This window comes from Rhinolophus sinicus, chromosome 6 (assembly GCF_057876585.1).
Source record: "Rhinolophus sinicus isolate RSI-liver-muscle chromosome 6, RSI-T2T, whole genome shotgun sequence".
In the NCBI taxonomy this organism is placed as follows: domain Eukaryota; kingdom Metazoa; phylum Chordata; class Mammalia; order Chiroptera; family Rhinolophidae; genus Rhinolophus; species Rhinolophus sinicus.
This window is the reverse complement of record NC_142506.1, coordinates 63644028-63665671: the sequence shown is the minus strand read 5'-3', so window position 1 is coordinate 63665671 and position 21644 is coordinate 63644028.

Sequence of the window (21644 nt, the reverse complement as noted above, 5' to 3'; positions counted from 1 at the left end):
ATTAGGAACAATAGCAGAAAACATATATTTCCTTCCATTCTTCTTTGAAATAGCCCCATGTTCTTAATTTAGGTGGGGGTTAGCGAAGTCTACTTGCTGAGAAAATGATGTGAGAGTTTCTGTTATTTTGCTTCCGATTTAAGGAAACAATATGATGTAATAGTGAGAGAAGTATTAGAAGAACAAAAGGACAATCAGAACTTTTAATGTGATTACTAGGGGTAAGTAAATGCATAGTGGGTTGTAATTGTGTGTGTGTGTGTGTGTGTGTGTGGGGGGGGGTTATATACAGTGGAATCTATAGTTGTTTTAAAGCTCCTGTAACAGGACATACTATGTTTAACTGTGTACATTCAAGTGTCTACTTTGAAACCTCAGTACTTGAATCCCTTGGTATTTTCCCAAAACTTTTCTTAATGTGTATCTTTATTACCTGGGATATTTTGAACTCATTTGCTACTGCATTCTACATATATGAAAAATTTGAAGAAATAGAAATGCTATATAAGAAGAGTGAAAGAATAGAAAGAAACTGCTAAAGCAAAAGAAATGTATTTTTAATGAACAAAAAGTTAATTTATAATTATATACTCAAAATAGTTTAATCATTAAGAGCAAAACCTATGACATAATGAGTGAAGAGAAATTCTGTTAAACAAAATTGGATAAATGGTTAGGATAGTGTTGAATGGAATTTAGTAATAATCTAAACCAAACTCTTACTTTACACAGCAATGTTCACAGTTACTTTTCTTTCAAATCGACACAAACTCCTCATGAGCTCAGAATTCTTTTCTAAAATCAAAGGTTATCAGTTGCTACAGTCGTTTGCTTTAGGAGAATGCAGAATTAGTATTACTTTTTACCTCAATCCTACTTTTAAGGTGATGTAAAACCATTTTCCTGAGAAAATTTAACTAAAGTCTGGGAGATAGAGAAATAAGGTGGCCTCTTCTAACCCCAGGACTGTATGTGATAAAGGAAGAGACGATCAAAGAATTGTGAGTGCAGAATCAGGAATTTCACCTCTATATGATGTTTTCGTGGATATAGTTTAAAGTTCAGAAACAAGATTTAGACGTTAAAGAGAATATTGGTCAAAATATGCCATCTTTTAAAAAGAGTAAAACGTGTGAAACAGATATAGGCCTCTCCATTTTTATTCATTTTTACTAGAAAAAATGCCAGATATACCTATAAATCTTGGCTGCTCGTGACTGTACATCCAAATCTACGATCTTCATTATATTGGTTATTATTTGTAAGTAATAATAATTCATGTGGAGATAGCTTCATTTCTGAAAATATCATAAAACGATAGCTAAAGCAAATTAAATTTAATCACCTGTGTGGATATTTGTTTTTATAACCTAAGTCTTCTGTTTTCATGAGGCAGTCTTATTCCAAGACCAAAAAAGCTGAAGGAGACTAAAAATGTCCGTGCTGTACCCTAGGCTTTTATTTCTTCATTTATTTTACTGCAATAGTGATATTTAAAACTGTCTTTAATGTACACAAAACCGTAGTGGAAGATACTTTGTCTAGGGGTCAAAGGGTAAACAGAAGAATTATATACGGTATTACTTCATCAGACTCAGAAAATGCCATCTGGATAAATTGATGGACCCACTGAATATATTAAACAATCAAAACACTAAAGTATTAGAACACAATTTTCAATACATGTGGATATCTGGTAATTACAGAATACTAACCAAGCATTTTGAGTCCCCCTCTGGTTAAGTTTTATTTATTTGGATAGGCCAGTTATTTCAGACTCTTCCAGAGCAGCTATGTGCCTCGGTCCACCTATAATAAAGAGAGGTTAAGAGAATTTACACTGGATTTTCCAATTTAAAAAGTTATGGTGATAAATTGATGGAGGGGTAGGTGTATGTATATTTAGGTGTATATGTAGATATAGATGTATATACATCTATACATACATGTAGCTGTGTTTTCTGCATTAACTTAAGTAGTTAATGTCAGCCAATTTCAATTTTACCTTTTCAGTTCATGTAAGTCAATTGCATAAAGCATTTATTCACGCCAAATACTTAGCAATAGGAACATGATGCATTCTCTTATTCCGGGATAGCTTGGACTCACATGCATATACACCCTCCACCTCCTCCAGCATTACCCCCTTAACCTATTTCATCAGATGCAGGGGACTGTTTGGTTTTCATTAGCTAAACTATGTTACCTTACCTGGAAAGAATTGACAATACCAGAAAATACAGTATTTCTCTGAAAGATCCTTCTGTCCAGAACAAACTCATGACTTTTTATTGTAATTTTACAGCACTGTGTATTTGCTCTCTAAACAGTGAACATGGTATGATCAGGTGTTCTCCTTTCCACTGTGGGTGGCGAAGAGCAGAAACAATATTCTGTAACGAAAATTCCCCAAACACAGACGAAAAGTAGCTTTACCTTTTACGTGTGAGCTCCACCAAGGTTATATAGTCACGATGGCTGTAATTATTTAAAATAATTAATCAACTCTATCATTTTAGCTGAGAAGGGCCTTAGTAGGGTTATGTGTTGAGCAAAGGCCAGACTATTCTGCTCAAATGGAAAGCAATGTCCACAAAATAATGTAAATTGTTCCGAATGATTTTAGACTAAACACACAACTGTTCCCACAGATCCAAGATCATTTCGAAAGTATTTTGAGTAGAAAAGCTCTGAAATGTGTATGTTGGTTTTACGTAAGTATCAACTTTGAAAAGTAAAAGAAAAAGTAAAGATGGGGGTAGTGAGAGAGGAAAGGAGGTGAGGACAAGAAAAGAATTTACTAATTTCTTAATATCTACAGCCAAACCTTTTCTATGCCCAAACCTTTCAGCTTAAAGTAAATATTTGTTTGGTAAGCATCTCTGGTAGGTGGTAGCTGTTCTTTCTGTTTTAATATTTTCAGGATAGCCACTAAAATAATTAAGGAATACAGATGGAGAACTAGATGGCTGTAGTGACATATCATTGGTAGAGTAACCAAATTCTCCAAAGGGTGAAAGAAGTATACACAAGTCTAGATGTGTGTATGAAGAATTTACAAATGTTCATAATAACATAATCTAAAGTAAGTTAGCATTTTACATATAGATTCATTCCTAGAATTAAATCTGATTGCACATGGTCTTTAGAAAAGTAACTAGGACATAGCTAGCATTAAAAAAATGTTAGCTATTATTGATGTTATTGTTATTTCAGGTTTGTAATATTGATTTTTCTCATATTCACTCTATTTGGAAAGAAAAACTGCTTTATGGAATAAATCATTCCATGTATCTAAATCTATAATAATTTATTTTTAAGCCAAAACATGTCATTCATATGCCACTTGTTTATTTATTCATTTTCTCTTTTGCTATTTTCTTTTTTTCAAATTGTTATTGATCACTTCGTGAAAGGCACTTTTTCTTTGGTTATGAAGATACAAAAATACAAATGACTTTTTACCTTTGCATCAAATAATTTACAATTAGTACCTGGAAATATAAAAAAATCAAGACAAAAATATATTTTTAGAATATGAGGCAATTTTTTAGCAATGCCTTATTTGGTCAACTGTTCCCCAATAATAAAATGCATGTTCTGTTTTTGTAATGGGAAATGCTTTATCTTCAAATTCCTCATTCTTCTCTGTTTTGTAAGCATGCATCCATATAACTGAAACACATATAAAACAGAAAAGATTTCTCATTCGTAGCATCGTATGTTAGGTAACCTACGTGACCATATTAATTGTTTCCATTATCTGTCTCTCTTCCATATCTTACGTCCGACACTGGTTCCAAATAAAGCATCCTTACAAATTAATTAGCGCAAACTTAGGTCAGCTTGCAAGAGGCAGAAGCCAAATAGAAATAAGAGGATAGTGGGAAACCATCACTCATTGAATTATTAACTTCCTTTTACTGGATACTCGCTAATAATAGTTTGCTCTCAATTACCAGATTATTCTCATCACTTAAACTTACATCACGTACTAGAGTAATCTCTTAATTATGAAATGCACGTATGATAGTGGTCTTTGTTTAATAACTGATAATTGCACTTCATGTATTAATCATTCCATATACAATTATACCATAGGATCAATAGAATTTAATGAACTCTAACCAGTCAGTGAAATAATGATAAATTATTCATGTCTGAAAATTAACTGTATTAAGTTAATCAAGCTATTCAGATCATTTTCTAAAATAAATTTTGACACAACGATAATATATCTTTTAAAAAAATGAGTGATCTCTATAATAAGATCTGGCACTCGATGTACTAAGGGCATTAGATCAAATACAAAATTTTCAATTATGATTTTTCTTAAATGCTTTAGTTCGAATCTATCACACGCATGTTATTTTTATTAAATATTTTAGGAAACATACTGAGTGTTTCTATTCCAGTTTCACAATTTTTTTTAGAGTGAGTTTGTAGAAGAGAAGACTTCTTTTTCAAGTTTATATCATATATGCCGATAAAAAAGCATCTAGGAAATATTAAAGTTTGCTGAATGACTTTTAGTTAAAAATTAAATTAATTCAAATAATGTTATGATATTTCTCCCAATATTATATTTTCTATTTTCTATCTCTCTCTGCTATAAATTTCCTAAATCTGTCTTCATATCTATTATTAATTATTAGTTAAAATTTATTAATTATATTTTTAATTAATTAACTCTGTAACTGTTCTATTTAACCTGTCCATTAGTTTTTTTAGAAGATATTTTTTAATAAACGTTTTTTAGAATTGACTTCAATTCTTTTACTGAAAAGGTGTCAAAATAGTAGAGTTTTTATATGTTCCCCTGTTAACATCTTAACATTAGTAAGTGTGTTTGTTAAGCTTATTTTTCTCTCCTTTTCATGTGAGTCTCTTTTCAAGTCCCTTGCCTAATGGAAATTACCTTCTTTTCTCAAAATTCCTTTTGGACACATTCTCATTTTTGCTCTTGACTTTCAGATTTTACATAGTTAGCTATTTCTCCGTATGCCTTTTATTTTATTTTATTTTATTGTATTTTATTTTATTTTATTAAGATTTTATTGCGGAAGGGGAACAGAACTTTATTGGGGAAGAGTGTGTACTTCCAGGACTTTTTTTCCAAATCAAGTTGTTGTCCTTTCAGTCTTAGTTGTGGAGGGCGCAGCTCAGCTCCAGGTCCAGTTGCCGTTTTCTAGTTGCAGGGGGCACAGCCCACCATCCCTTGCGGGAGTAGAACCGGCAACCTTGTGGTTGAGAGGATGCACTCCAACCAACTGAGCCATCTGGGAGCTCAGCAGCAGCTCAGCTCAAGGTGCCGTGTTCAAGCTTAGTTGCAGGGGTCGCTGCCCACCATCCCTTACGGGACTCGAGGAATCAAACTGTCAACCTTGTGGTTGAGAGCCCACTGGCCCATGTGGGAACCGAACCAGCAGCCTTTGGAGTTAGGAGCATGGAGCTCCAACTGCCTGAGCCACCGGGCCGGCCCCCGTATGTCATTTATTTCAGTCTCGTTTTTCATTTACATAGCTTTCCCATGTGATTTTAATATTAGTTTTTTTGTTGTTATTTCTGATTATTCAGACACTATTTAAATAATCTTTATATTCTCTCAAATATGTTTGTAGAACTGTAAACTCTGATTACATAATATACCAAAATGGAAAAATCCATGTCTTCATGAGTTTAAAATCAGATCGATTGCCATTTAAAATGAAGTTCATTTTTATTAGTAATTTACTGGCTGGGACAATATATAAATGAATTAAGTTTTAGAAATGGATACATTTCTTCCTGAACTGATCATTCATTGTAACGTTCAGTTTTCTCAACATTAATCCAGAATTTCATAATGTGACCTTTTGGTACGCACTGATATATCACAGTGTACTTTCAGCATCACGTGGCCGTTTTGGCACATGATGCAGGATCTGTTTCATCACTCACGGATAATAGAGTCCCACACTAAATCCAAAGCCAAGATCAAACAGCATAATTACTTTCAAACGGTGGCCTCTGTAGTGTTTGATCATGTTCTGCATGATTTGAGCTGGAGGCAGAACTGGCGTGGACCAGCTATTCCAGATCTGCTTTGATCACTTTCCTGAGTAGAACCAATATTCTCAAGGGTTCTAGTGTCTGGGGGTATGGCTTGTGCTGCCCCTGGGGTACGCCCCTCTCGGTCAGACCTGTAGGTCTCTCCCCACGGGTCTCTCCTACACGATGCTCTTGGCTGTCATGATCTCAACTCTTTTCTTCCCCAATATCTTGGCTTTCAATCCCCACACCCATTTCAGTGGCACCCAGAGGCGGAACTAACAAAACTCCTATCATTTTATTTTTCTGATAAATTAGTTCTCCATCCTTATAGCTCTTATACATAAACGATTTCTGGACTTTTTCTTCCTTATCTAAATGCCTCATATGCATTGTTCTGGCAAAAGCATAATGATACCCCTAAGATGAGAATCTGCCAATCAATGACAGCACAGAGAGAGATGCTTACAAATACGTAGGTGCTTCGATTTGTTTTGTTTTCTTAAGAACACATTGTTCCCACCTTGTTCTCTTCTTCTCCTACAATTTATACAGGCTTAGCAAATATTATGATGTATAAACTATTTTCTGAAAGGAAGGCTAGAGAAATACTTTTGCAAATATCTTTACTTATAATGTCTGCTTATATCTCCACATTGGTCCCTCACAGACAGTGGCCTCCACACCGGAATTAGCAGTAATATGTGCGAGTGATGGTCTCCTTGACATCCCAAGATGTCAGGTCGGTACAGGGAGCCGATTGTTTGACCCTCCCCTTCTGGGAAATAGCTCCTTTTAGTGTGTTTTACTCCTCCTGTAAAATGTTCACTGTGGGGAGTATTGTGTTCTTCAGCGGTTCCCTAGAGTTACGGAAAGTCTTCAGAGATTCTTGCATGACTGAAAAATGAGCTGCTTTTTTTGAGTCACAATTACCACCTCAGAAATTAGTTTCAGCTGAGGGACAGTGATCCATAGCTTACACTTGCCACAGGACCTTTTCATTTAAGTAACTCAGTCCAAATTCAAATCTTGGACTGCGTATAGATGCGTGTGGCTCCTCCCTTCTTCTGGAAACTTTCCCTTCTCTTTGCTTAATCATGGTTGTACCTTTGCCAATGGACTATGGGTACTGGACTTTCACCAATTCTGCAGCAAATGCATGGTGACTTTGGGAGCTTGGCCAAAACTCTCCATGTATAGATATTCCAGAACTCTCTACCCTCTCATTTTGAGGTGAGGGAGTACTCACCCCAAATTATCCTAGTCATGGAAACAAGTCACCATCCCTTGTCTCAATCCCACCCAGGCATGTCTTGAACTAATTAAATCGGGCTTCTTATAATGCCCCCAAATTGGCATTTTATTATCATTTTAGTTTTGATAAATATCAGGGTCTGCTCACAAGTACCATCTTCCATCTGCTCCTCTACAGTAGGTGCCTCCTTCAATCTTTGGAACCTTTAGAACACAGTTTCAAGTCACTGTTCAAAGCAATGTACATATGTACATCCACACTTACATATAAATACATGTATATCTATACATATATACATATACATTCACATATATCCATTCAAATGTATTTTTTTATTTTTAATTGCAACTTTTGCTTTTGCTTTTGCAATGTTATTTCTCTTTGTGAAACCAAGTCCAATATTTTAGCCAATGGTTTCTGCTATTCCCCATACTTCAATGTAAATGCCACCATAAAATCAATCACAGACAGTAATCCATTTGACAATTTGAGCCCATGAAGAACTTTACATTATGCCAAGGTCTCAGATGTTACCAGGGAAGGGTCAAAATCTCAGATATTTTCCATCAGTCTCTGTACTTATCAGCTTCCAACACTCGTTAGCCCTACAGCATCTCAGTGGTACTCCCAAATACCGTACGAAATACATCTCTCAGTCCTAGCCGTGTGCGTCCTCAGACTGCCTAGCGGAGCATGAGCTCCTAATGGGCTCCATCACCTACTCCTTTGCCGAGTGCAGAGAACGAATGCAGTCGCAGACAATTTGTCACTCGTCCAAGACGAATGCAACTTTAATAATCCAGCATTTCCTAATTTCTGGATAGACTCTTAGTTCTTTCAGAGTTTCGATTTCTGCAAATGCTTTGCATACACATTCATCTTTACAGTTTTTGTTCACGTATTACTTCCCACAGAGTATAGAACTGTGAACTTTCTGACAGTTTCACAATACACGTTTCCAGCTCTTTCTGATATATCCAATCTTGAACAGCTGGTGCTTGCTAACAGCTGCAGTATTGATGTCAGAGTTTGGCATCTTACTTTGAAGTAGAGAAAACAGTTCTGGGTTGATCCAAAAATACAGGAATTTATTATAAGTATACAGATGTTTAAACATCACGCCAGGGCAACGATACAGTGAGGCTGCAGGGGATACTGTGATAGTGATTGAAAAACATGTTCAAAAAAATAAGAACTACTTGTTTTCTCTTTTCCTCGGTGGTGCCAACATTGTGTCTGTTAGTACATTTCAAACATCATACTTGTCTCTTCCATTTTTCCTCTATCACCAGGTCATGTGAATTCTCTGATGGTCACAGTGATCTTAAAGAGTACCTGCCACATGTCAGGTGGTCAGGAAATATGTACTGCATGCCTTAAGGTAAAATAAAAATGCATTTTCCTCATTGGCTCTTAGTGCCAGCTTTCTTACATAAATCTTAACATTGAAACCAAATAAATTGGTGACCTGAAGAGCAAGCTGGCCCCATTTTTGAACAGTATGTCCAATACAAAGGCATTTTTCCCAATCTTCTATTTTGAGCTCATGAAAGCACTCAGGCAGGTAAAACAAGAGAGTGGTCACTTCCCTGTCCATCAGTATCAACTCTGGGGATGGTCCGGTTTCCCACACAGATGACAAAGGAGTGGCCATGGCATGGTGTGTTGTGGTGATTCCTTTATGGATTCTGATGAGGAACGGATGTAACAGATGGACCGAGCAGGGAGAGTTCGGTAATGAGTGTGTTCAGGTGACTGGCCATCAAGCAGAGCCATGAGTGCTGACAGGAAATGAGCACCGCAGGAGATGCTGTGTCTGAGTGGACCGGAAATTTTCTTTCTTTACCACTTCATTAGATGATTCCAAACCTCCACTGCTTCCAATAACATTTTTGTAGAATATTGAAAAAATGGGTTCCTCAACTTTCTATACAAAAGAAATATCCTGAGTAATTGTGTGTTTAGAAAATATACGTGTCAACTGAAGGGAAATAATAGTTAGGCTGGAAATATGTATCTATTATTCTGTAGAGCCATTACCTAATATTATTTAATTATAATGAACTTTATCACAGAAATTAAATCATTGATCTACATAAGATCAAAAACCATTCTGAAGAGTAAGAAAAAGACATTCTCAGTCTTTCAGAATGTTTTTTTCTACGAGCAGTGAGTGGATGGGTAGGAGATGGCAATTATAGGATTGTGTCTTTATTACAGGAAACTAAAGATTAAACATTGTTTGTTCTGTAGAAATGGTAAAATTTTTAAAGCGCATGGTCCAGTTTTTACACACATTTTAATAACTCACTAAGCCAGTTAGCAGATCTATAAATGTCTCTAGGCTGAATTCATGTCTAATTCTTAGGCTACAAGTATTTTTAGTGAAGCTCCTTGAGAAATTTAAGGAAGGGTTGGAAATAAATTGCTTTTTAAATTTTAAATAATTGTTTATTTAAGTAAAAAATTGCTAAGCAGAAATATTTTGGTGTGATGCACACATCTTACATGTGACCTTAGGGAGATAAATTACGAACATACAAACCTAAGTTCAAAGATGGTAGCTGGTAGAAATATGTCATATCCACAAGGACACATACTCAATGTAAAACTTTCAGCGGATTCTGAAATATGTGTTATTTAATACAGGAAAAGTATATGAAATATAGACACTCCACTGTAAGGAAGAAAAATGCTGTGAAATGGGTCCACATGGACAAGAAATTAGACGTCACATTAAAACATTGTTTGGTGTCAAAAACAAAATGTTGTTTCAAGATGATTATCAGGTATCACAGTAGCTCTTAAAAGGATTTGTCACTTTAAATGAAATAGTCACACAGGGAAATAGACTCAGCACACTCCTGACGTCTTTTTATCTTTATTTCCAAAAGTATTTGCTTTCTTTAAAGGAAATGCAAAACCAAACAAGTATATGTTCTTCAAATGCTTCAAAGCTGAGTCTCTTCACAACTTCAATAAATACAAGTTTGAAAATGAGTCCACACACTTAAATTCCTTTTGAAATGCTCTGTGCAAGAGTTAATGTGCTCTAGTAAGGTAATCATGGATTTTATTCCTCCTTTTGTTTATGTACTGTAAGCACGGCAGAGGAAATGTGAAAATCGAGAGGCAGTCATCATGCTTTCCAACTGAAACAACGCTGTTAGATTCATTATACAAGAAAAGAGTTGCAAACATTTTTACAAAGTTGAAAAGTTCAAAACATTCGAATGCAGGAAATAATTTATTTAAGCCCATCCCATAGTGAAAAGACACAATCATAACTTCAATAAATAATTTAATTTGACTTAGACATAGATTACCCCACCATCCAACTAAATGAAGGTAAAATATATTCTCATAACATTTATATTTTTGTCTATAAAACGATTGTGACAAAGGTAAATTGTAAGATGGATGCCAGTAAAACAATGGGCTCATCAGACAGATTAACAAGAGAGTTGTATTTGATATAATATTCATTTTGCCATTTTGCATCAATTTCATTTTTTTTCTGAAGCTATTATTAAGATATAAAAAGCAGTTTTAATCTAGTATAAAAAATCTGGTGATTCTAACATATTTTGTAATGAGAAATGGTTGAGAAGAACAATTAATATGAAAAGAGCAGTTTAATAATGAGGAATTTGTTAACTATATGAGTCTCTAATTTCCTAGTAAGAGGGAAAAGAAAAAAATAACTTGGTGATAATAACTCATTAAACGGATGCACCATCTTATGGTATATTTTTGTTTTCTCAATAATTTAACGTTTTTTTCTGTGTCAGAATATATACAATATGACTTTAACAGAGGTATAAAAACAAACCATTAACTATTTTCAGTACAGCTTTGATTAAAATTAAACTTAGAAGCGAATCTTTAAGCTTCACTAATGAGAAACTTTAGAGCATTGAAGTTCTGTTTGAGAATGCAAAGCCCTAAATTAAAACCAACCTGTTTAGATAGATAAGAAAGAAGATTAGCAAATATTAATGCACAAGTCATCATTACATGTGAATATAAACTTTCTCTGTTTCTTATCATCATAAAGCAGGGTGTTGTTTGTCTGTTTGTTAAGTCTATTCCTGTGATATTGAAAGATCAATTTTAATAATTCCAAAGTCTGTTGTTTTACCATTTTGAGATAATAAGTATTATTTTAATACGAACATTTTATTAAACACGCATGGTATGAAAATGCTGTAATTCACCTCTGCTTGCAAAGGATGGTTGAGTTGATCACTTATCTCACTGTGATTACCAAGTGCATGGTGGACGCTATTCCTGGATTACCACACCCGGCCTTATATGCCAAGTACCTTGTTAGGCTTTAGTGACGCGAAACATGTATGCATGACGCTGAATTTCTAGTAGGACAAACAAAAACTAAATAAATGTATAATATACCAGTGGTAGAAATGCTATAAAGAAAAATAATGCAGGGACAGGAAGAAAAAGTGAGCAGGAAAGGGTGTGACTTTTGTGTAGGATGGTGAATGAAAGCATCTCAAAAGAGGCAACATTGTAACAGAGATGTGGTAGCGAGGGGATGTAGAGATAACAGTCAGTGCAAAGGCCCAAAAATTGTGCTTGGTAGGTTCAGAGAACAACAAGAGGACAGAGCCATCTGGCCAGAGAGAGCTGCTAGCTAGCTCTTTGGACTTGGGTGATGGTTGTTGGATTATACAAGACTATAGCCTCACTGATACGATTCATTTGGCACTGATTTACTCCCCAAATCTGCTGCTTCACCAGGATTTGATGTCTCTGAAATGAGTAGTATCATTCACCTAGTTGATCAGGCCCAAGACATGAAAATATTGATTCATCTCTTTCTCATTTACTGTTGATTCCATATGACAGTCATCCAAATGCACCGAGAATCAAAAAAATGTATTTAATTCTATCTATCTTGTCTATTCATCCATCCACCCATCCACCCGTCTACCCATCCATCCATCCATCCATCTACCCACTCATCCATCTACCCACCCATCCATCCTTCTATTTGCTCCAAACATCTGTTTATAGTATAAAGTGCAGACTAATTATCTCACTTTACAGGTAACTTTAAATCATATAATCCATCATTGTGAATGATGATTTCTTTAAATGTAAGTTCCCCTGAATATTTTGTAACTTTGGAATGCACTAACAAAATCAAATTTTGGAACCAACCTGAAATCTCAGGGATATTGTCTATTTAAGTTTTCTCCCACGTTCTGATCTTGCCAAGCCAAATATCTCACCAGAACTGACACCCTGCATATCTCTGATAGATCCATTTCATTCAAAATTGCAGAGCTAGTATCCAAACCACAGGTCTTGTGCCTTTTGTTCTGCATGATACTAACTCCCATAAATTTTACTGTATTTACCTGCTGCTTCACTCACATTGGAATTTCTTTTAACCTGTATTCATGATATATAAACAACTGCATATTGGAATATTACTTGCTGTACCAGGAATATATAAGAGAGTGATGCTAGAGATACAAAGTGCCTTACAAGACATGCTTTTTGTGCATGTCTTGTCCCCAAGAAATTTCCTTTTTATAAATGTTTGCTATAAACCTTCAGTATATGCTCTGTACTTAACTCTTTTCCTAATTCAAGCTTAGTCTGTGTTTTATGAATGTTTAGCCTTCTCTCTTTATGTCTTTCAGACTGAGAGGTCATCCACTTTCCTTTTTAAAAATGTTAAACTAAAGACTTAATGGCACTACTTCCATATATACAATACATGGTATTCCCAAAAAGTTAATTTGTTAATGCTACTTTAATGTTTTTTGGCATCTTATAAGTAAAGTAGTTATTTTCCTTCCAGTAGGTTTTTGCATATAATTAGGATAAGCTTTAAATTTTTAAGGCAATGGTTCCTTCATTATGGCATTTTAATCCAAAATCCGGATTCCATCTATAGATATTAAGAGAAACAACAATCTTTATAGGAACAGCCTGACAGAGCCTCATTAATCAATAGACTACGTGAAGGTAATTTACAAGTGAATGCATTTTATGGAAGCCTCCACCCAAACAGTTGAATTCTTCCCCCACTAAGAGACACTTATCATTTGCATGATGGGATGGTTACAAACTTTTTTAAAACTCACCATGAATTGACATTTAAGAATCAAATTCCTCATTACACTGGCTGCAAGATTTTTAATCTCGTTTGAGTTTAGAAATATAGCCCAACAGATTATTCTGCTATAGTGTTTCCTACACAACTAGAAAGAGGTCACTTTGCATATATTTTCCACGAAAGTGTGTTTTGCAATCAATTTTTCTCAGACTCACATTTTTTTTCTTTTAGGGAAGATCTTACATTTATTTTAGATAAAATGGTTCTCTGCAGATACTTAACAGAGTATGCTTATAGTAGTCAGACTTTTAAAAATTGCTTTTGTCATTTGTCTTGTTCCCTTGTTCTTTTCAGTTTTATATACCACATATCAATGAAATCATGAACTTTCATTAAAATAAAATTGCTTTCAAAGAGACTTTTTTGAGTAGTTTTTCAATCCACATTTTATTAATATTTTAAAAATTAAATGTAAATACTTCATATTTCAAATAATACACTAAAAACAGCATCGATAAGGGAGACATGATAACACTGCCAATTCAAAGGAAAATAAATAGATAAAATTAGGATAGTGAATCTCCAACAGAGACTGAGCTGAGAGCAGCCCCTTTTTCTCCACAACAGGGCCCAACAGACTTTCAGGTTAGAGTCTTACCTACTTTCACTGCAATAGTAAATTAGTCGCAACTCAGCTCTTTTATTTATTTTTTTCTCTTTCTGACACAACTACCTCATGGTTATAATTTCAATGAAAAATGATCTTAGCAGTGTTTTGATATATAGAATAAAAGCTGAAATCCACATTCACCTGACTTGCTTCCCTATATGCGATCATGTTTCCTCATTTGGGTTACGTCATTCTATTTTCTATTTTCATACGCACACGCGTACGGAATCCATATGGCACACAGACACACATACTTCATAGACACACAAGCACAATATAAATGTACTCTCCAGTACGTAACTATTGTATATATTTGTCGTATAAGCTGATTTTATTCCATGAAGAAAGATAGGTTGTGCTTTTTGTTTGTGGGTATGTTATGCTTATTTTTGTTCCTTTCATAGTTCACGGTACCTAGAATTAAATTAATAGCGCCAGTACTATAGCGGGTGTTTAGTAAAATTTGATTGAATTAATACTATATATTGAGTAAGACTTACTTTTTTACTGGATAATATATCTTGGAGAGCCTCACATAAAGTATCTATAAATGTACATAATGCTTCATGGACTGATTCGGGATTTCATAATTATAAACTATAATTTATATTATTTTTTCAATAATTACTTATTGAGCTTCATACCCAAATCCTGATATCACATAGGTATCATTAGAGAGTGAGGTGCAAACATAGATGCATTCTGTTTTGTCATAACATTCATATTCTTGAGGGCAAAACAAATATTAGGCGAGTAAACAAATAGAAAAATAAACTCAGAGTGGATAAATGCTAAGAAATTAGCAGAGTTATCCGTACAGAGTAACAGAGTAAAATTACTTGAGGATGGATGATTAGGGAAGGCTTCTCTAGGATGTTGCTGTTTGAATTCAGTCTTGTAAAATGAGAGAAGTCAGCCCGCAAAGGAATTATGGAAAGGAAATAAACAGAATAAAAATACAAAGCGCTTGAGTTAGAGAAGCATTTTTTCCAGAGTAGCAAAGAAGTGGTTTGATGATGGGTGGTAAGAGAAGGTACTAGAGAGATAGGTAAGAGCTCACACTTGCAGAGGTTTGTGAACACCATTATGAGCCTTAATTGTGTGCTAAATTCAACAGAAAATTCAACATCATAGGTGCGGATGTTATTTGAGGTATGTATGTTTGGAATCATTCTGTTTCTGTGAGAAGTATGAGTTGGAGAAAGACCAGAATTGAAGAAAGAAGGTTAGTTGTAATACGGGCCACTAAAAAATCTAACTAAATCCAAACTAAAATCTTTCAGTTTGCCGTTTCTCCTTTTGTGTGTGCGTGTGTGCGTATTTGTGTGTGTGTGTGTGTATATATATATATTGCATTTATATATGTATGTATAAATATAATAATAAAATAATGCAACTCCTTTCTAATTATTTGAATTTATATTTACACATTTAGTTGACTCGTTCTATAAAGCCAGCTATATAAACAGAAAGACAGTCATTTTTAGAAAATAAATTTTAAAAGGCAACCCTATTGCAGTGACTCGTTTTCAGACTGTACAACATACTGTCTGTGCTAGCTTCTCTCTTTCGTCATTAGGGAAGTAAAGCTCGCATTTTCCATTAAATCGTGAGTCATGACCAGAGTCCCAAGGCCGTGTCAGGCAACAGAGTCTCTACGAAGCCGGTGACCAGCTGATTCTTCTGATGGTTCTGAAGTACAGTCCAAAGAACAAAACGGACTTTAATTGTCTGTGTTGTATAAACAGCAGCATGAAATTAGCACCCTGGGAGCTTAGACATGACAAAGAAAACCCTCAAACAACTACAAACACTTGACAGAGAGTTGGAATTCTATTTTAATTACCTTTTCAATGAGCAACATTATTAGAAAAACTTGGCCATTAATATTTCACCTTGAAGATCACAGCAGAAATATATTTGCGTAACACTTTCCCATAAGTGTTTGCATTTACACACCATCCATTATTTTCTTTTGGAATAAGCAGATTTACGGCCATCAGTATGCTCTGGCTGTAAATATAAATTTCAGTAGGGTCTAGAGAAACAGGAAATAAGGTTCCTGGAAGTTGGCCATTGTTTGATTTGCTCTCTTGTTAGAAGTAACATTAATTTGAAAGAACAGATTGATTGCTAAGTAGTGGGAAATACTGTAGAGAGAAAAGTGAGCAGTAATACAGCATCGAACTCTGCCGAATATTCACTGAAAATGAAAATGTGTGTGCAAATATATAAAATTAATGATGGTAGTTTTGCTCAATTCTTATACTGTCTTCAGATTATCTAAAGTTACATATGCTGTAAAATAAACATTTTAGTTATTCTACATGTTTTAGCTACATAGAGTTTAAATTAAAAATATACATAAATTGGATTCCACATCAAGTTCTTTCACTGTAATACTTTATAGATAATGGAGAAAGTAGCATATTGTATATATGACAATAAATAAAATATTCTCTTAAAGGAATCTGTGACTGTATGAGTTTTATAAAAACACACAAATTGTATTCTCATTTTCTTAAAACATTTGTAAAATAGTTTCTTTTACCAGCAACCCACTTCCTGTAAATACAGTCTTTGGTTTACTAATTCGATTAAATTATATTGCGGTTGCCAAAATAATGGCCTCCCAGATGTGCTCACGTCATGATCTCTGAAACCTGTGAAATTGTCAGGGTGATAGCAAGAGAAGTTAAGGTAGCAGATATAATTAGGGTGCTAATCAGCTCACATTAAAATTGGGAGATTATCTTGGATTATCCACGTGGGTTCAGTGTAGTCACAAGTGTCCTTAAATGTGGAAGAGGAAGCAGAAGAGTATCAGTGATGCACTGTGATGTGAGACAGATGCCAGAAGCCTTTGGAAGGACTCCACTGGCCAGCCATTGCTGTTCTTGGTAATGGAAGGTGGGTAGAAGTGAAAGAATGCCAGCCACTGGAAAAGGCAAGACAATGCATTCCAGATGGAATGCAGCCCTGCCAACACCTTGGTTTTAGCCTAGTGAGATTCATTTGGGATTTCTGACCTCTGGAATTCTAAGATTATAAATTTGTATTATTTTAAACCACCAAATTTGTGTTCATTTGTTATAGCAGCAATGGGTAACTATTACATGTATAGAATATTTAGTAAGTATGTTTAAGGGAATGGTTTTCATATTTCTTTCAAGTTGGTAAGATACAAAAACATAATTAATATAGCTTTATCTTAATACAGATATCTTGAAGGTCAAGCATGAATTCCTGGGGGAAGGGGAATGAATAATTCTAAAAAGTCTTGAATTCAACCCTAGTTCAGCAATCATTTTTTGCACCAAACTACCTAAACTGCTAAAATACTTTAATCCATAGCATCTATAAATGTTACTCAAAGCACGGAGAACAACCTTCTTAGACGATATTCGTATCAAAGAAACCATATATTATCTTGGAATAAAAACACATAGCCATTTAAAAATTAAGATCTGAAAATAGTAATACTAAGTTTGTCTCAGAGCTCTCATATGGAAAAATGCACCCAATATTTAGCATGCTTCTGAAATAGGTTTTCCCACAAATAAATATTGTTCCTTCCCTGAGAAGCTTATTTTCTGTTTATAATTTAATCCTGGATTTGATTTGCATATTTGACCCTTTGTACTATATGCAGGAAACAGTTCGAGTATATAGTAAAGAAAGTCTATATTTTTTAATAGAATGGGATAAGTAAAATGAAAAAAAAAATGACTTTTTATTATATCTTTTTAGCAGATAAGAGGTTTGGGATTATTTCTATAGTAAATATTTTTACAAAACATCTTTTCATTCACAGAAGACTCCATTTTCACGTACTCAATAATGTCTGCCTGAATGAAAATGTGGACGGCTTTATTCAATAGTTTTTTCTTTTTTTTTCCCCTAACATGCACAAGCATACTAACAGTTTGGACAAATCACCTACAAACTTGTAGAACTAGTCCAAATAATAGACTGATGATAAAAAAATTCTAACAACAGGGATTTAAGTAACAGTGATTAAACACTGAAGTAGTTTCACAATTGCCTTGAATCCCAGGCAAACCAATTAGTTATTGGTCTGGTCTACTCACAAGGTCAGTCCATGGTCATCCAAGTTCATTTATATATGAATTGGAAAGTATTCCATTTTGGCAGAGACATCACTTGGGATATAGAGTAATAGATGAAATGCAGTTAAATAAACAAGTCAAATATTGAGTCCAGAGAATTATACATTCTTAAAATTGTGGAAAATTGGATGGAGTCCAGATATGACTGTATCTGAATTTACTCACTGTCCATGATATTGGTAGTCTGGGAAAAAATAGCTTCTAATACTACTAATTTCATTTCATTTTTTTTTCTGTGTTAAATGTAGAAAAAAAATAGAATAATCTATGGACTTAATTTTTCTTATGTGTAAAATAATAATTTCCAAATTCTGTCTAACATTTGAATTCAATGAGGTAAGCCAGAAGAGAGTGAGGATATTATAGGAGAAAATTAAAAAAAAAAAAAAAAAAAAGAAAGAAAGAAAGAAAAAAGAAAAAAGAAAAAAAAATAATGCCTGACATTCTTACTAACAGCTCCTTCTTTGGCAATCTTCTTATGCTATAATGGACCTGGGCAGTTCCATAGATTAAGATAAATATCCAGATGTCCATGTGACATAGATGAATGAGTCAAGAGAAACAGAAGATACTGAGGGAAGAGGAAAATCCTTCCTTAGAGTAGAATTTTAGTCTCTATATATAGGAGGAATGGTGGAAAGTGAAAATCACTGTTAGTAAGCATCCTTGTAATGATTACTGCAGGCAAGAGTCAATGGTTGCTAAAATGAGCGGGCAGAACATGACACCGGAAAAGGTATTTACATGGTCTCCATGTACAGAGGGTGCCAACAAAATACATACACATTTTAAGAAAGGAAAACTATATTAAAACTGTAATACTCAATACATACTGATAACAAAAGATGAACACAAGTCACATTTGACTTCTGCAATGACAAGAGGTGCTCAAAGTGGTTCCCATCAGGGCCTAGACACTTCTGATGATGGCGAACTACTGTTTGAGCAACGTTGACCAACGTGTCCACTTGTACACATTTTTTTTGCACCCCCGGTATATCCTCGGAAGGTACTGGTAGTAATTGTTATAAAGGGAAAATAATACTTGCAGTGAAGAAACCTGGCAGACATGACCTGAACCATCACCAGTAATGAGTTACTGGCAGCACGTACCCCCGAGATGCACTGAGACGGCAGCAACGTGATTTCAGTGACACCTTTAAGCAAACTGTACAACCTCACTCTAGTTCTGTGACAACATTAGATAAACCCAAATCGAGAGACAGTTTGCAAAAAAACCTGATGAGTGCTTTTCGAAAGTGTCAGGGTCATGAGTGACTGACCAGTCGTCACAGACTGAGGGAGGCTAAGGAGATATGACAACTAACTGGGATCCAGACCACAAAATGGATGATAATGGGACAACTGGTAAAATGGAAGTACATCATGTAAGGTGGTCGACGGTATTGTTTTCACAGCAGTAGGTGAAGTTGGGGGAAGAGCTGTGGGAACTCTCGGTACTATTTATGAAAATTTGGGGGGCTAAGCCTACTATTATTTTCAAATAAAAAGTTAAATAGAAAAAGAAAGACTGGTGCGAAGGGTATCAAATGTTGGCTAAGATGACTTTAACATTTTCCTTAGCTTGACTGCACTTTACACAGGCTTCTTCCTGACTGTGTATTCTCAGGAAATCAGAGGTTGGGGTCTGGGTGGGGGCGCGGACACACTTACTGGTGCACAACCAGCTTCTCTGTACCGTCTGTTTGTGATTGGGTGGTGATGGGTAAGGGGCATGAAAAGTTTCTGCTTTCTCTTTCTGTATTCTCTCAGATATTTTCCCTATACCAGATTTCTTTCCATGGCCAAAGTAGCTTTGGCTTTTAAAATTAAAGGAAGGAAAAGAGAGAGGGAGCCAGGGAGGGAGGGAGGAAGGGAGGGGAAGGTAGGAAGGAATTGATGGATGAATGAATTCAGTAATTTTGTGAAACTGAAAATATAGTTTCTTTTTCCTCTCTATTTTGCGTTATGCCCTTTCTGCTGGTCAGAAAAATCATACTGACTGAATGGGAGAAGGTGTAATGGAAGACAGAACGAGAATACCAGAAAAATAAAATCGTGAAAGTTTTTAAATTAGTAAGCACATGATCATAAACAAAAATGGATATACACTGAGGAGGAACAAAACTAGGATGTTTATAATTAAACCACATCTAGGTGAGGTCACAATAACAAAAGGAAAAAATACAAAACACCATAAATATTTATGTACATATTTTCCTTTCCCCCCCCCAGTGGTATCATTTCATATACCTTGGTATGCATTTAGCACCATTTAATCATATACTGTTGACATTTTTTTAAAGTCAGTATCTATAGATCCATTTTATTCTTTTTACTAATATTTTTTATTCTATGATATATAAGTAACACCATGTATGTTATCATTGTTATTTTTTTTTTGGGGGGGGGTTGCACATTGTTTCTATTTAATCACAATCAATTTAACACATTTATGGAACAAATAGTATTGCATACATGTTTGAGTAGACAAAAAAAAAACAACAAAAAGACATTTTAACAGGCTACACTGAACAGTTGAAATTTGGATTGAATTAGGGTTGGAAAATGGATTCCAAACCTTTTCCATTGTAGAATTAGGCTATATTCCCAGTATACCACTGGTCCAAATATTTTGTTTGGAATGGGCTGACAAAATGTGTTAACTTCTTGGGAGATTCTTAAAATTGTTGCCACTATTTGAAAATCTTAGCCAACCACATGTCCAGGAAATTTTTCCATCAATATTTAAGCCAGATTTGGCAATTGCTACCAGAGGGAACTTGCCATATCACAGCTAGGACACCAGTGGATTTGGACTGGGCAGCTGGGTCATTGGAACCAGTGGCCAGCTAGCTGGGTTTGTCCATCCCAGTCACATTACACTGTTCAACTACTCCCTGTCACTGACATTTCTGAATGCCACTTATTGTGTTAGGATTGAGTTCTGCTGTATTTCTAGGGGGCATATTTGTAGAAATTAGATTGCAGAGTAAAACGGCATACACAATTAAAATTTGAGAGCTGATAAAACTCTTCTCTAAATATGTATATAAAATATTTGTGCAACAACTCCCTTCTTCCTCTTCAGTTACACATAATTGTATTTATCAGCTCTACGTTGACCAGGGCGTATCACTGAGAATGGCTAAGGGAATGTGTATAAAGGAGTCCTCGTCACTTTTGCAGATGACCCTCCATTGTATTCATAGTTTCAGGCTGAGAGGATTGTCAGTCATGAGTAGAGTAGAACTACAAAATAGAAGGTTCTTGGGATCAAAACAGCCAAGGAGAAGGCCGTGTAGTGATTGGATAAATAGAGAAGACTATTAAAATACAGAGATTTAGGAGTTATTATACGAGTTAGCATTGTGAAGCAACAGCACTACTTTTCCCTGACTTTTTAATGGCCTTCCTCACATCATGTGACAATAATCAGACTAGAAATTTAGCTAAGACAGCATGCAT